Below are 17,589 nucleotides of genomic sequence, written 5' to 3'. Positions count from 1 at the left end.
GCACTAGTCAGTTTGTTCACTTGTGTTGCTAGAAATCAGAACATATGGCCTTCTGAAACTGACTGTTATTTGTACGATACAAAGGCACACTATTTTGCATGCATTGAGCACACTGACGTATGGCCATCTGTGTGAATGTACAACTCAGTCCCACAGTGGCGTGTTGATAGGAGCAGTGAGGGGACGTGTTTTCATCATGTAGTTCTACGCCCCCAGTTAATGCTGAAATTGTAGCACTTCATGCCATATTGGTTAAACTGCAGTATATTGCACACGCAGCTGATAAATAATGTAGCCTATTAAAATTAATTACCGTAAACACAAGAATTGATGTCGGCATGTCTGTGCGGATTAATTAATTATTGGCATTTGACGGTGTAAAAAGGAAATGGTAAAATTGCTGTCATTTCACAATAGGGAAATATTAACTTCTCTTCTATTTTTCATGTGTGCTGTAACATTGCTTTTTGAAATTAGAATTTAATGGGTTTTGTGTGGTATGCCTCAAAGTTATTTGTTTTTACAGTCCAGCAGGTATGATCTAAAATGAACAAATTGCTTAGCTGGAAAAGCAAAAAAAGATAAATTGTTCACAATGCTAACTGGAATGGCCTTGCCATGAAATGTAAATCTTCAGATAGCAAATGGATTAGCCAGAAAAGAGTAAGAGTGTTTTGGAACAAGGGGCCAAAGCAGGAGGGTTGAGAATTGGACGACTTTCAGTTACCTCTTTTCGTTACTTGCCAGAATGAAGCCTGTTCTTTGCTTTAGTATGTAATGTGCAGTCTAAACTGTAACAGCAAATCCTTTTGCATTCTGACGATGATGTAGTTCAGAAAATAAAAAAACAAGAAACAAATTGGGTAATGTAGACAATGCAAAGTAATTTCATTTCCTGGTTACACAGGCAAATTAGACAAAGATTTTTGCCCTACATTTTTACATCATTTTGTCAAAATAATGGTATTTAATAAGTGCATTGATATTTTGAACTCCATTTTCAAAAGCATAAATTGCTCCCCCTTGCATTCAGCTGTTTTACTTTACTCCACTATGTGGAGATATGGTATATTTTCATGTACTGTATATGCATCATACTTGACAGTGATGAGTAGCTTGCCCTACCTCTTGCCATTGTACACAATACAGTGATATTTTTGAAGAAACAATAATATGAAAGGTAGCAAAATGATAATCATCACCATTATCCAAAACTGTACAGAAATACTGACTTCGGCATTTGTCAAAAACCTAAGGTAGGATAGTAATTAGTGGTGCAGTTATGAAGGGCTGTTAGTGATGTGCTGGTGTGCTGATGTGCTGCAGTCTTATCTGTTCTGTGAGGGCCAGAGGACAGGGCAATAATGATGAATGTTTTCCAGGAGAATCTCGAAATTAGAGAGGTGGTAATTGCCTCCCAGTTGGGGGGGGGGCTGGGGTGTACAGTCTTTCAACGCTGTTCCTTGTTTGGCATTATAGTCTCCCTCTGCTACTCATTGAGGCACTGTAGTGGAGTCTTCGGTGGTGTGAGAGGGTAGCCAGACATCTCCCCCGCCCTCCCCCTCACCCTGGAAAGCCTGACCAATAATTAGTGGGCTAAAGTGTCACGTGATCCCTCCCTTCTCCATGCTTTCACAACCACATTTCTCATCAGTTTTTACAAACAATAGGCTGCATGCAATGAAAACATGAATATTGTGTGCTGCTTAGTCATCATGTGACTAATCTATGAAAAATGTGATGTCCATAGGCACATATCCCTGTGGTTCCATACATTTTGACCATGGAAATGTACAGACTCAATCTAGTTTATTAACTATTTACATTTTTCACTCTTTCACTTGTTCACTCACTCGCTCACTCACTCACTCACTCACGTTTATCAGGGTGATTCGACACTCGGGGAAGCTATTAACTCTCGCGGTGTTTCACGTCAATAACACTACATGTGCTTGTTTTGTATTGGTGGATATTATATGGGTTTAGAAGTGGAACATCTATACCTAATTCATCAGTTAAATTTTCTGCAGGATACAATTATTTGCTCTAGCCTGGCATTATTAATCACATATTCAACTCACATTTTTCTTCACTTACAAAACAGATCTGCTGTAGCCTATATTTTTAGTCAGTTGATCATTGATCACAAGATGTGCTACTCTTTCATGCACTATCCTGGAGCAACACACAGCAGATCATTTCACCAAAAGCTTATTCTTAATGCAATTTGTGTTGTCATTTCCCTTTCATTGAAATGTAGGAAAACCTGTATCAAGGCTACAGGCTACTTTTCAGTTTAACCAAGATAGTGATCTCCTGATGGGACAGAGTTTGCATCTGAATACATTTAATAGTTTCTGTAGGTTGGAAATATAATTAAATGCAGCTTTATCAATAAGAAACAATGGCTCAGTGGAAAGAAAAGGATCTGTATTTTATTTTAGTGTCCTGTGATTGTTGTTCCCCATATCTTATGGCAGCCGTGTGCCATTGTGCTTTGCATAATTAATAGTAATTAGTATTAACTTCGTAAGAAGGGACGCCCTAATGTTTCCATCACAGCCCCACAGGCTTAGAGTTTAAAATACTTGCTCATCTGGCAGTTCAGCCTGAATGGTCTTTGATTCTAAAATCCTTCCTTTGTTGTAATCCTTATCATGATTCACAATTACCATTAACTAGTAATGAATGCTAATCTAACTCATTGTTCTTTTTGAATACATTTTGAACGTAAACCACAGTAAGCCTTACTGTTGTTTAGTGATTTAAATCCATCCATATTTCTGAATAATGCCTCAATGTACAATTTTGCAAAGGAATGATTTAATGGAGACACATATAATTTCAGTTGTACTGTACTTTTACTGTACTGTTTTTACCACTTACCAGATTACATTTTTTAAGCTTTTAGAAAACTCACTAGAACAGTAAACCTTTCTATGAGTAGTGCTCTGTCTAAGGGAATCAATTCAATGCCTTCTCTGAACTCCAGATTTACTGCAAGAGCATTATTCAGCTGTTGTTGGTGGGGAAACTGCTGCTTCAGTCAAAAGTTTCCTGCCCATTTCTGCACTCATCAGCTTCATTGCTTCCTCTGAATAATTAGACTAATGTACAGTTACTTTATTCAATAAAAACTGACAAATGGTTAAAATGAATTGATTTTAGTACACAAGGTATGAAAACTGCCAAGAAAGGTACAAAAGCTGGGATGATACCCTATGGGCACATCAAATTGCCATTGGATTAATAATTAATTTGTACCTTTTTTATTTGTAAAAGACACTTATTTTTACATTACAGTACATTCATGGCATTTTGCAGATACTCTATCCAGAGCGATGTACAACAAAGTGCAAAGTGCATACTCGTAACCAGGGATAAGTGTGCTGAAAGACCCAGGAGAGGGAAGTAAAATTTCAACTGATCTTTTCTACCCAAAAATATAGTTTTCTACCTTTCAGGTACATTTGAGAAATTTGTTCATTAAAGAACAAATCCACTCTTCCCTTATTCATGAACGTGTAACCTGTGTCTACCCTTTTAAAGTCAAGCCATGACAAACCTGAGTGAAACTCAGATCGTGAGGCGGGCTGTGGACCTGGGTCAGGTCCTGCAGGTTCACCCTGTTAAAAGGCATGTAAGGGCTGACATTACAGCACAGGCTAGGTTGTGTGCCAAGGTTTCCAGTGCAGGCCTGTAGACTCTGTGTCCTCCCCCAGGAGGCCATGTGCAGTGTGAAATATGAGTGCCACAGCCCCATCATAGAGATGTTTTTAGTCTCTCATTGATTTCTTGATGCCCATCAATAAGAACCTTTTCTAAATCACCTGATTTGTGTGTTCCTTGTTTTTATTTTTGTGTTCAGCACATTGCGTTGCAAATTTGTATGAAATGTGCTCTGTAATGATAAAAATGAATAAATAATATATTATTATTATAATAAAATTAATAATAAGTGACTTGCAGTCGATTAGACTCAGCAAGCGACAATACCCCCCTGGAGCAATGTGGGGATAAGGGCCCAACTGCTGCACGGATCTTATTGTGGTTACTGATTGATGAAGATCTCCATTGCCTGGCCACTCCAGTCTCTGTGACTCCGCTTGAAGTCAAATTCAGATGCTCTGGGGCTGTCGCATCCAAACCTCTACCCATCATCCCTCTGTCAGCAGACCGCTAGTTTTGGGATGTCATGCTGTTGGTACATGGTGTAGTATTGTCACCACCTGGTTAAACGCAGTATTGGCTGGCTATAAAGTGAGGACTTACGATGCTTACTGGTAGCTGTGAGTTATGTTTAGAAGTACCTCTCCTGATTTCCTTTGTTTCTTCAACCATAAAAAACAGCGCAAAAAAGCACAAACTAGACTCTTTTCATGTTTGATCCCTGTCGCTCTCTGTGCAATCCTGCATTTTCAATTCCGGCTGGTGTTCAAATCTGTCAACACAGCACCTCAGATGTGTGGGAGGAGGTGTTGGGGCTTTTCTTTCGGTTTGAGACCAGGGGCCCATCAGCATATCAAACGCCATCCCACATAGGAAGGACAATATCTGTCAGTCTGCACTGCAAGGATCGAAAAGAAAGGCGCTTTTGTGTGGCAAAGTCATTGAGTATACCTTGACTTTTTTAACACAAAATTGTCTATGTTAGATGTCCAGGCCTTGAAACGACATTGAGGAATGCAGGGCTTTGAAAGCATTTTATACTGTGTCTCCCTGGTGTGCATGTTTGTTCACCAGTCCCTCCTTCCGCTGAGCATTGGGAGAGTATTTGTGTCACTGTAAAATGGCTGTCCTCCATCTATTGGGTTCGGAACTGGCTGCCCTAAGTGGAACCTGCAGGGCTGAAAGCTGAAAATAGGTTGGAAATGGGGAGCAGGACTGAATTTTCCATTTTGAATGCGTTTTTCACAGAAACCTGTCATTCTGAGAGTGATGTTTTGATCGGCGACGGCTCTCGCAGTGTTGCACTCACACCTCATTGTAAAAACCTACAATTTGCCCCTCTCTGTGCCCTCGGCTTTCTCTCTGCAGTGGCTTGGGCCTGAGTGCACATACTGCGCTCCACGCCAAACCGAGAAATACGTCTGTCAGGAACAGGACTCACCTTTGCTCCTGAAAAATGTCTAAGGAACCATACACCTGCCTTTGGAACAGGACCTATTTCAGTCAGCTCTCAGCAGTTTTAGCGCTGCGAAAGCAGGGAGATCATCTCTGCTATTTTAAAACATCCGTCTTCCACTGTATGAATCCATTAGCAGCTTTCTGTTCAGTTGCTTCTCATTTTCCAACAGAATTCATTCATTTAATAAGAGTCCCCCGGCTTTGTTTAGCCTCAGAGTGCATGCTTTTAAAGCGAAATCGATGTTCAAATGACTTTTTTTTTAATGTTACTGCTGTTTTGCTGAAAATTCCCAAACTGGAGATGCTTCCATTGGTGAATATCGATACTGTATGAAGTCAGGGTTTGTTCAGCGCAGCATCCAATCAATTTTACTCTTGTTGCTTGTGGCTGGTAATTAATTGCACGTTTTCTTAATTGCAGTTTGCAGACAAAGTGACAATGCTCGTGGGTAGTCTGCTGCTCGAAGCCCGAGGTTTGCCATATGTCACATTAGTTCAGTGCCTGCTGTCCAAGCTGTTATGGGCGAGCAGGTTTCAATCCGGAAGGAATTTCTGCTGTCCTATGCAATTGAAACTACTGATTGGAGTGTTTGTAGGCCAGATATATCGCCTCTTGAGCTTTCGCTTTCCTGCATAATATGCAATGAAAATGAGAATCCTCCCCTCAAAGAAACTCTGCTGCAGGTGTCAATTTCATACATTTCCAGGCTCCTTTCCCTGTCATTAAAACTCTTCATTTATTTGAAGCATATAATCCATTTATTTACCTATAGATTTTTTTTTGTTCCTTTTTTAAAAAATGACTAGGGCGAACCTTTTGCTTTCTCAATGGAGCTGGGGTGGAATGGAAGGTGACCTTTGCCGTGCGCGGAGGAGCTGCAGGGGCTTGTGGTGAGGGGACATCTTGGCCCCGCTGGAGCTCGGAATCAGCCGAGCTGTTTGTGTTGGCAGGCCGGCCCGGTGCAAGCCCTCCTTGCGTTCCCGTTTCCATGGTAAATAATTTTCCCCTTTTTGTGTTATTGTGCCGTATATATGTATCTCTTTTGCAAAGCTGCATAAGCTAAAAAAGCTTTTATCTGCGCCCCCACCACCCCTCCCTGTATCGGCAGTGCTCGTATCAAACCTGGACGCAATGTGGAGGCCCATCTGTTAGTAGGGGTATTCCTTTTTTAGGATGCCAGCTTGAGGTCCCAGTTTGTGCCCGTCACCTCCATTTTATGATCAGACAAGTCTAACGCATCTTAACTGCAATGTAATGAAATGTAGAAATGAAGTAGCCCCTGTAGACTTTTTAACATGTTTTTCTTCTTCTATAAACTGAACCAGTGGTTGAAATAAAATATCTTATCATCATAGTGGTTTCAGAAATACAATTGTGAACATTACTCTTGTGAGAGTATGTTCTGGGGAAATGTAATACCCATGAATACAGTAGGCGAGGGAAGGGGGCTGGATGTTTTGGAAGGGGTTAAGTAGTTTGAGAGATTGTGTTGCAAGCTTTACACGAGGGAATAGTTAAGAATGTTTTATGTTCATGGGCTATAAACCTCTACCTAAAATAGCAGTGGAGCTGCTTAAATCTCCATTAAACCATTCGGTGCTGTTTTTCCTTCAGCCTTTCTCTGTCTTCGCTCCCTCTGGCTAACGATTATCCAGTACCCTGCTGTGAGCTGAGATAACTACAGCAAAGTGATCTCAAAAATTATCTTTGGTCTTGGACTGCTACTTTCATTTCATGTGTTCTTGGAGTTTTTCACCTCCTTGCTTTTGCTGCTAGCACTCCATCGCACTTTGCCAGTTGGCAGTGACATGCGAATATAGAGACGATGCTTCTGCCAGACTGCTCCCACTACTTTCAAAAATGCCAAGGCGACTAACCAGTGCAATATTGAATCTACAATTAGTCACTCATTTCGATATCCATTTCGGAGTTTGTGTAGGGGGTCCCACAGTGCCCAATGCTGTGGTAATTGCATTAGGACATTAGGACTACCTACATACTACACAAGGCATCAGTGTTGCATCAGTGTTTATATTACTTCTTTGGAAATGCAGAATAACACACACATTTTTTTATTTTATTCCATTTAAGTTCTGTAATTTTGTTGTGAAAAGCAATTTAATACAATTCAGGTTGAGCCATTCCCATTTGCTTTGTCTTTGAACCCAGTGTCCATACTTTCTACATTTAGAAATTTCCCTGAGTTCAACCAAAGGTCCATCAGTTAATCAATCAATTAAAGATGCCACTACTTTCAAAAGGAATCATTTTTCAAAGCACATTGCAGTTAATTGAAGAATGAGCTGACCGACTGATTAAAAATCTTTAAATGAAAAGGGAATATTCATCATTCTTAAAATTAATATCTATATGATATAGTGAGACATGCAGGGGGTAAATGATCCATCACTAGACATTAAATGTCTAATTTTAAACAGTTAACAGGTCTGTATATCTCAGTAATTTGGATTAGGTTTGGAAGAAAAAACTGAATACAAGGGGTGCTTCAGAACCAGGGTTGTTAGGTCGTCAAGAACAACTTGCCAAAGTTATAAAATATTTTTTGTAACTGGATACTTTGAAGCTGACCCGGATTGTCCTTGTTTTTTTCCTTTGTCAGAACTTTAACAAGTGAAGCTATTTCTAACACCATTAACCCGTGGATGTGCATAACACATTATGTCTTTTGTGTGTTTGGCACAATGGATGTTTTTGTTACAGGCAAATAATGACATGCATTGTTTTCACATTGCGTGGATTTAGTGGCAGAGAAAGTGTCTTTTGTGCCTGTGCTTTTAGTCGCATGTGAATGGGGGGAAAATGGATATGTACGCCATTGGCTTCAGGTGGGACGAGTTAGAACAGAGTGTTCATTTCATAAGAAGTGTCGAGCTTGTCCTTGGGACAAAATGAGACGCTGCCACAAGCTCTGGATGACAACGTGCATTTCCTGCGTGACTGCGGAAAAAGTCCAGCTTAATTTGAATTGTGTTAAGAAATATGCTTGCCATATTGTCAATATGCTTTTCCTGTTTATGGGCACAAATACTTATAATACTTTGAGTGAGTTATACATGACGAATGTAAGTACAGTTTTGTAGTCTTTAATTGACAGTGGTCAAAGGCATTACCAGAATGTATTAGGAACTTTATTAGGAACATTTTTACTTTACTTTACTCATTCATGCAATTATCTAATCAGCCAATCATGTGGCAGCAGTGCAATGCATACAATCATGTAGATATGGGTCAATAATGTCCATCAGAATGGGAAAAAATGTGATTGAATTGACTTTGACCGTGTGATGATTGTTGTGGCAGTGGTTTGAGTATCTCGGAAATGGTTTACCTCTTTGACTTATGGGACATTCTGAAACGGAAGTTGGAGTCTGAAGAGGTTTCTTTGGGTTTATTTTTTTAAATGCATGACGCATACAAAAGAGAAATCATGAAGCGGGTGAAAAAAGCAAGTGGAGAAGAAAGGGGAATACATCCACACAGCCTCTCGCTCCTGCCCAATCAAACTTGAATTTATGTGTTACCAAACGTCCTTTAGCCTCCCCGCTCACTCATGGCTAATCAACTGAAACAACAACAACAAAGCGGACATCGGCCCTGGTCAATGAAGAGGCGCTGCAGGGAGGTCCGGATCAATGCCAGTAAACAGAGGAAGCTCTGCTTTCCAGGGGACCCCTCTGTTCAGTAACTCTCACCAATGCTTGCTGTACACACACATAAAGGAGAATCCAGGTGGGTTAGCCCATGTCTGACTAAAGACTAACACATTGTGTACCGTATTTAGAAAAATGACAACCGAGGATATTCTGTTTGGGTTGAAAGAAACCCTTTCCGACTAATGAATAAAAGGTAGTATGTTAAGAAAAACCCACGCTGTAGCCTCATACATTGGCTGATTTGTAACATTTCTACAGATTTGTGATCAAATTTCAAAACTTCCACTCCAAAGCCAAAGAACCCCTAATTACACGCATTGCGTCATTATTCTGCGTGCACCATCTTAGGCTGGTGCAGTGTTTTGTAAAAAAACAGAAGATGTACCAACCGCCTGTCCTTTTTTCATCATTGACTTTTTGTGGACATACATTTGTTGAGGATGCATTTTCCCTGCGGGCCTCTAAAACCCGTCTCTGTGTGAACCGTGGCTCTGCGCCCGATCTGTGGTTATGCCCCGTTATTTAACCCTCACGCTTGAATGGCGGCACCCTCGTCGGCATGGTAATAACCCCCTGCTGGGTCTTTCCGGCTCGCTGGGATTCTGTCTGCCGCTGTCCTGCCAGGATCAAAGAGCTGCTCTCTCCCCCCTCTCCCTCCACGAGATTAGGCAGCCTTTGTGCACTTTGCGTACAACTTGCGTTTGACTCTTAACAGTATTCATTTTCTACTTCTGCCTTGGTTTGGAAAAGCCATGCAGCCCAGCACCAATTTCACTGCCATTTTAATACACTGCAAAAAACCAAAGACAAGTCAGTCTTAACAAGTATCTTAGTCTTATGTTTAGACTTAAAATCTTATTTCTATGACTTTTTTGCTAAATAAGACGAACCTAACGATGAAGCTAATTAAAACTGTTGATGAGGTGAGAAAGTTTGACTAATTTCAAGATTTGCCAAACAGTTACTAATACTAATATGTTGCACTTCAGAGAAAAATGTTTGATCTTAAGTCTTATTAGAAGAATAAAAACACTTTTCATTTTTTGCAGTGTTATTGTTTCGTTTAAAGCTGAAAGATGTCAGTAACCTGCCATCATGCTGCACAAACAAAATGTGTTGGCGTCCATTTCGCACGTATACCGGGGGCGTGAAAGCCTTTTGCAGGGGTCAGAAGAGGCTTCACCTTGAATGTGCTGCTTTGCTTCTACTCAGCCATGGGTGGAGGGGGCAAAGAAACCGGGTTCAAGCTGGGGTGACCTTTTGTCTGTGAACTCATGATGCCAGGTGCCAAATGAGAAAGATGATTCCCCTGTAAGTTAATTATTAATTATTTTTTTAAGATTTAGGTAACACTAAAACTGCAATGTTTGTGCTTAGCAATTGTTGTTAGCAAGCTCTTTACTGATCATTTTGAAGTGAATAAGGAATAAATTGTAATAAGTGCTTCAGGAACACTAAGCACAAAACAAACTCAACTGACCTGAATTGTTATAAATTAGGTCTCATTTGTCTTAAATGATTGTACATTAAAATTAGTAATACATGTTATATTTGATAAAAACATGGTTTATTTTTCAGTATCACTGGGGTATTGCCATTACGTTTGTGGAGGTAATGCGATGGCAAATGACATTAGCAAGTTAATGTGAAAGCACCTTTATAATAAGGTTCACAAGTGATTCTTTAACTGGAAGAAAATGCATAAGAAAAACACTCAGCCATTTTATCTTCACTTCTTTAAATGCTTGCAGATCTTGCAAATATCTTCTTTTTGTATAAACTGGAATAAACTTAGCATCTACATTAGTTAATGCAAATTCATAATCAGAATTTAAAAAAAAATCAGTTCATATATTTGCTAATGGTTGACTAATTGTACGTTTGTTAACAAATACATTAATGAAAAAAAAACATGTTTAATGAATGTTAATGTACACAATAATTTATGTTAACAATTGCATTCATTAATGCAAATTCATGTACCCTTATTGTGAAGTGTGACCAATAAGCCTTGTGCCTATTTTCTCTTATACAGTTTTGTGAAAACCACAGTGCTGCAGTAGTTGTCTGTGCTTGTTATTGTGTTCATTGTTTACAGTGACTTGCATCACAAGCAATCAGATAATAAATGGTCAGCAGAATGAACTGTAATTATAAGGGTGTATTCCGTCTCCGTGTACAATCTCTTGTGGGCTGAAGAAGACAATGGCTCTAATTCGTCCTTGCCCAGTGATGGCTGTTTAGCAGAAGTAGACTGCTCCACACAATGGCCCATGAATCCACTCTCACCCCAGCAGATTGCTCAATAAAAGCACTCCTCAGGCTGGCTTTTAATCAACAGTGTCTCAACATGCTGGTCTCTAGACCCCCACCACCTAGTGAAAAACAGACACACACTCACAAATACTCTCTTCCACACACACACACACACACACACACACACACTCACACATCCTCACACACATCACACACTCTCACACATCCTCACACACGCACACACACACACACACACACTCACATACTCACACACGCGCACACAAACACATAACATGCACCACATTTCATATGCCTATGTACACACACAAACACACACACTACACCACATGTCATAAGTATGTACAGATTTTAATCCAATGGAGAGGCAGAGAATTCTCTGCCTTGGCTACTGGTGGAGAGAGAGCACACACACACCTGGGTTGTCTTCAGGTGCATACAGGTGTGCTCTGTCCTCTTTGTGGTATGGGGCTGAGACTGAGAGCGCACACACACCTGGGTTGTGTTCAGGTGCATACAGGTGTGCTCTGTCCTCTCTGTGGTATGGGGCTGAGACTGAGAGCGCACACACACCTGGGTTGTGTTCAGGTGCATACAGGTGTGCTCTGTCCTCTTTGTGGTATGGGGCTGAGACTGGAAATACACGCTGAAGGAGATAAAGTGAAACTAACAGAGCTGAAAAAAAGCAAAAGCTGAGAGGGATTTGCTTTGGTTTTGGTTGCTTTGATTTGGCTTTGTTGTTTTAGTTTATTTCTGTCTGGAGGGGGAAGGGCAAATATTTTAGTTTATTTATTTTCATGTTTATGTGGGTCTCCCTTTCCCTCTCTCCCCCTCCCTCTCCCTCTTTCACTCTCTCCCTCTCCCTCTCCCCCTCCCTCTTCCTCTCTCTCTTTCCCCGTCTCCCTCCCTCCCTCCGGCATGGTGAATCACAGCCGCACCTCTCTCCCAGGGGTGTCCCACAGCGTGTACCACACGTCAACCCTACACTTTATCACCCGTGCTTCCTGCAGGTGCAAACTCCACACACACACACGCACACACGCACACACACACACACACCACAAACACAAACCCCTAAACTGCACACACACACCGCAAACACACATACACACCAGAAACACACACTACACACTGCACACACACACACAACAAACGCATACACAAACCCCTAAACTGCACACACACACCACACACAAACTACAAACAGCACACACACCACAAACACATACTACACACTGCACAACACACACACTAGTGTGTCTGTCTACCAAGCAAAACTGAACAAGTCCTGTATCTTTTATTTTGTTTACTTATGAATTACCATTTCTGTTCCAGTGCAGAGACCATGCTGTGGGCTGGCCACAGTCGTTAGCTCATGCTCCCCCCATCAGAAAACCAGAGGTGATTATATTCAACACAAAAGGATGACACTGAGTAAGAAAGTGTCTAGACTAAAATGGTGCCTCTGCGTTGTGATTATTTCATATCACTCTGTGTGGCATCCTCTGTGCACTCCCGTTGTTTACTGTGATCTGAACTTCATTTTTGGCACACACCTGGAATGCGAAACAACGGCTTCTAGGACGATGGTCTAAACTTCATTTGATTTGCATGAGTATGTAGAATAATTTTCACAATCGATTTTCTGCTTATTTGTCTGCCTTTCTCTATCTTTCAGAGAGGGTGCTCTGTTACCGCAGGAGACCTGAGGATGCTTAGCTGGGCATGACACAATTGCCAAGCTTCGGTGACTAATTTGAATCTCCCAGAAGGCCGTTTTCAGTTTCCAGAGATGGAAAGAAAGGTGCAGCTGGCTGGTACAATAACAAGGTGCGTTCCCCGTGTAAACGGTCTGGCTGGGATTCCCCTCTCAGCCCCGCCCTGCCCGCACCTCCGTCTCTCCAGGAGCCGGCACACACACGTGGCGTGTCTGTCACACACACACACCTGCGCAGCGAGCTCGTTCCGGTCCCTCTTCAGCACTCCTTTGGTGAGAGCTGATATGCAGCCTCGCCAGTAAAGAAAAAAAGTTCCTGCAGCTACAAACAGGGAGAGTGATGTATGGAGCAGGAAGCGCATTTTGACATTCAAAATTTTTTGGTGACCAAATTGTGATTCAGAAAAAAAAAATGCTCTGATATTTTGATATTAGGATTTTCGAACAGGATTTAATGACCTTTCAAACAGAATTTCCTGTAACTCCTGTATACATCACTTAGAGACACAGTTATAGAATACAGAGCAGAACCTTTTGCTCGCTAATTAAACCTGGCTTGCAGGACCTGGCTTCAAATATTTTGTCACAGAAAGTAATGAAACAAATGTTTTCTCATTTTTGTTGACTATTAATGCCATCTTAAAGGGGCACGTCCACAGTATGAGCTATGCATATGCTTCCTTAACTTCAGCTGTAATCAATTAGCCCTGTCCTCTGTCCATCAAACCAACCTTTAATTCCTTTTAAAGACACTATCTCTCCGGTCTGACATGCAGCATGTAATCGTGTCTGTGCGATAAAGTCATGCGTATAATTCATCCATGTTCTACTTCCACTAAAATCCACTAATCCAGCAGGAGCAAAATCTTATGACAAGTTGACTGACCAAGACACAAAATGTATGTGTGTTTTTTATATGGCCTGGTATGTGTGTTTGTGTGTGAGTAAGCGTGCAACACAGCATTAAATTGTTGTGACTTTTTTGGAGATTGTGGTTATTTCACATGGCGTACAAAAATGAATGACCTTGACAAGACTGAATAACAAAAGGAATGTTAGAGCCATACTCGCTCTACAGCATAATCCACCTTTAAAAGCAGCCATTTTGGTTTGCAACATTAAGTGCTCAACCAGTGATGAGGTGTCGCTGTTCCATCAGCCTGCCCCTGGAAGCAGCCTGTCCTTGCTAATGGCCCAGGCCCTGATTACTTCATCACATTCATTCTGCCTGACCGAGGTTGGAGCTGGAGGAAAAAATGAACACAAGCTGTTAAATATATACTCATTTGTTTTTCCATTACCCTTGTTTGTTTATATTTTAACACCAGTTATAATACACTGCCTGGTTGTATGAGTTTACTATCATTTGTCGTCCACACAGGATATTTATGTTCAGGAACATGTCTCTTTTTCTTCGGTAGGACCTCAGAAAGTATCTTATAAATAGCATAATTTTTTGCTGTTTAGTTTGAAGGGAAATATTTAAATACTAACTCACTTTCTTTAAAATTGAAGTAGGACCCTTCAATTAATTTGTGTCATAAGCTAAACATCTGTGTATTCTGTCCCAGTGATTAGCACAATGCACTCTTCAGCCACCTTTTAATAGTTATCAAATTATAATTAAACATTGTACATTTTCAGGTGCTTAAAAAGTTGAATTGATGAGTGTAATCCAGTGCTTCCTCCAGTGGAAATGTACATCATCTGTGAGTTATCTGACTTGTTCGGCTGTCTATTTCCTAACCACTCACGCTTAAGACAAGACAAGCTGAAATAAAAATTCACTCAATTCTTCATAACCATAAGAACTTGCCTTAACGTATATATTCCATAAAATTAATAAAATGGTAACACTTGCGCATTTTCACACAGATGTTTTTTTCCATCCACTTTTGGAAACGATTTGAATTTAAATCTACCAGTGGGCGTGTCAGTCGATGAAATATCTGTCAATTTTCTGTTCCCCTCCAGTCAATGTCCTTTTCACACAGCGGCACATCCTCATTTGATGTCCCTTTCTTCATTTGATGTCAGTCAAATTAAGTCCCAGCCCTTCAAAAATTTCCATGAAAGTTCACTCATGTATGCGTCATATCGCCGAAGCTAGTGCTGCTCTAACTTCCGTTTCAGCCTGTTTCAACAGTAAATGCCCTGTCCTGTGTATTGTTCAAGTCCGAAAAGAAGGCTGGGTCACCCCAGTGAAAGGAGAGGAACACTGGCTGTTTGCTCTGCCATCTGTCATTTATCCGTGTCAGAAAAAGCAAAAATGAGATGATGCTAGTGCAGCAGGTTTAGCTCGGGTAGTTTGCTAGTAAAAGCACAATGAAGTGCAGGAAAGCAAAGGCTCATCGCAGGTTACCGCGACAACGCTCCCTGAAGACATAACCCTCAAATTCTAAATAACGTTGAGCACTTGGCTAGGGGCAATTTTTGGAGTTCTTAGACTGGCTAACACGTTTGTCTAAGAACTCTTTGGAGGAGTGAGTGGTCCAGGTTAAAATCCCACCTTGGATGCAAGTAAATATCTTCTTGTTTCACAAGCTCAAGAATCAGAAGGCCTCGCCCACATCCCACTTCACTAAGTGAGGAGCCCTTGAAATCTTCTGCCATCTTGCAAAAAAAAGAAAGAAGAGAAGGCATAGGCAAAAGACCTCCAGTTTGGTTACTATGAGGTGTGATTTTTCAAACCCTCTTGATAAAAGCAAATGAAGAAGCTCTTGTAGGCCTACAGGGATGGTGTCACAGGTGAACAAAAGCTCCCTCATGAAATGGGGATTTGGTTCATGTGGTGAAAATAAAGGAACTATCCTTTGAGAGGCCTCTTCAGTTTTGTCGAACACCTGAATGGACTGACAATCCTTTCTTTGTTCTTGATGTTTCTTCTTTATTTACGTGACAATTTGTGTTTGTGTGTAAAAAAATCCTGACTGCAATTTACGCCAGCTCAAGTTGAGTTTTTCTTCAGTATTGTTTGGCCACATTAAGTCCTTTGGCATATCAGATGAAAATAGTTACATTAGTTATTTAGCTGACGCTTTTATTCAAAACAACTTACAGTTGAGTAGGGGCCAATCCCCCCAGGGGTAATGTGGGGTTAAGGGTCTTAATCAGGAGACCACAGCTGCATGGATCTTATTGTGGTTATACTGGGATTTGAACCACCAAGCTTGTGGGTCCTAGTCAAGTGGTTTAGCCACTAGCCAACTAATCTATAGGCTACCCTCAGTAGTTCTGGTCTACTGAGAATATTTGTAAATTGCAAATATACAATTTTAAGGTCAACTTTGATTCGGTGTAAGTTAAGGCCAGCTCTATAAAGAATTCCTGACCTTGCGCATCAGGTTTAATGTCTTCGAACATACAGAATTCTCCCAGAAGATACCTAGTTCTCCAGCAACGCGGCATGGTTTTCAGCGTTGTTTATGGCATCCGATCTGATTGGTACGTGACCTTCAGATTGATGGTGTCCTCATAAGCATGACATTTTAATGTGGTGCAATGAGAGATGTCCCACGATGCAGCAGAAAGCCAGAGCCCATTAAACCATGCTTTGTCTGCCGTGATAATGACAACATAATGAATCACGGCAGATAAAGTTGAAGGCTTCAGAAAATGCCATCTTTCAGCCTTCAGTGTAATTACTGTACAGTCTGTGAGTCACAGGCGGAGAGGGTGCATTTCTTTTGGTCCTTTAGTCTAGCTTCAAAAAGTAGATTGTATCGGCGGACTGTTTACTGGAGTGCAGAACAGCTGCACGGAGTGGGCCGACCAGATGTTGTGTATCAGAGCTACAAACGACTCTGGAAACTTTCCTGCCAATATCTGTGATGGCTTGATTGCTGCCGGACTGAAAGTAAGTTGAGCCTAAAAATAAATCCTCCTTTGGGCAGTGCATCAATGCCAACCTCACTGCAGAAACCTCAAATTAGTGTAATATTTACCAAAGAGGATTAGGTGTTACTAGCCACATGAAAGTAATTCCGATGATTTTAGCAATAATAGCCATTTTCATGCTGGAAACCAGCTGAAAGACTTTGACTAAGCTCTGAATATCGGTACGCTAAGATCGTTACACGCCACTTAAGTATTTAAACCTGGCCATGGAGCATCTCTCTTCACTCACCGAGCAGTGAATGCGCTAGGCTCTGCACCCTGCCCTTATATATGCATGTAAAAAACACAGTACACGGAATCTCGGACGGACATAAATTAAAGTGTTTTATGCGAGAAAGAGAGAGATTTAGGCCTTCCTGTACTGTAGTACAAATGCCCGGGTCACTTCGCGAATGACTGATTTCTCCGCATTTCTCCAGTTGACAGGAAGAAAATGCAGAAGCTTGTCAAGTGCAGCATGTGTCACACTGCGAGGATAAACCTGCATCCGGTGAACAAGGCCATTAATCAGGGAAGAAAGAGAAACAGCCAGTTCTGGGTCACCATCACTGAGAGCTATAGGCTAGTGTTGGCCTGTCAACACGGGGCTGCTCAGAGAGAGAGTTAGGAGATGCGGGCTGTGCCCCTTCAGAATACAAGCAGTGTTACAATAGGGAATTGGTACAAGCCTTCAGAAAAATGTAAAATTAAGCAGGTTTAGAAATAAGAAGGCTGTAATTTGTTACTGTATAAATTGTCACAACTGCATTTGTTCTTGCAATTATCTCAATGTACATGCCTGAAGTGGATGTTGACCTGGTTGATATTTCCATCTTAGTGAACCAATATTTCGATCAAATGAACCAATAGTACAATTCAAAGTGTGTTGTGGTAAGGGAATAGGTTTAGGGACATATACG

This window comes from Conger conger, chromosome 6 (assembly GCF_963514075.1).
Source record: "Conger conger chromosome 6, fConCon1.1, whole genome shotgun sequence".
Lineage (NCBI taxonomy): Eukaryota > Metazoa > Chordata > Actinopteri > Anguilliformes > Congridae > Conger > Conger conger.
Note: the sequence above shows the minus strand (reverse complement) of the source record.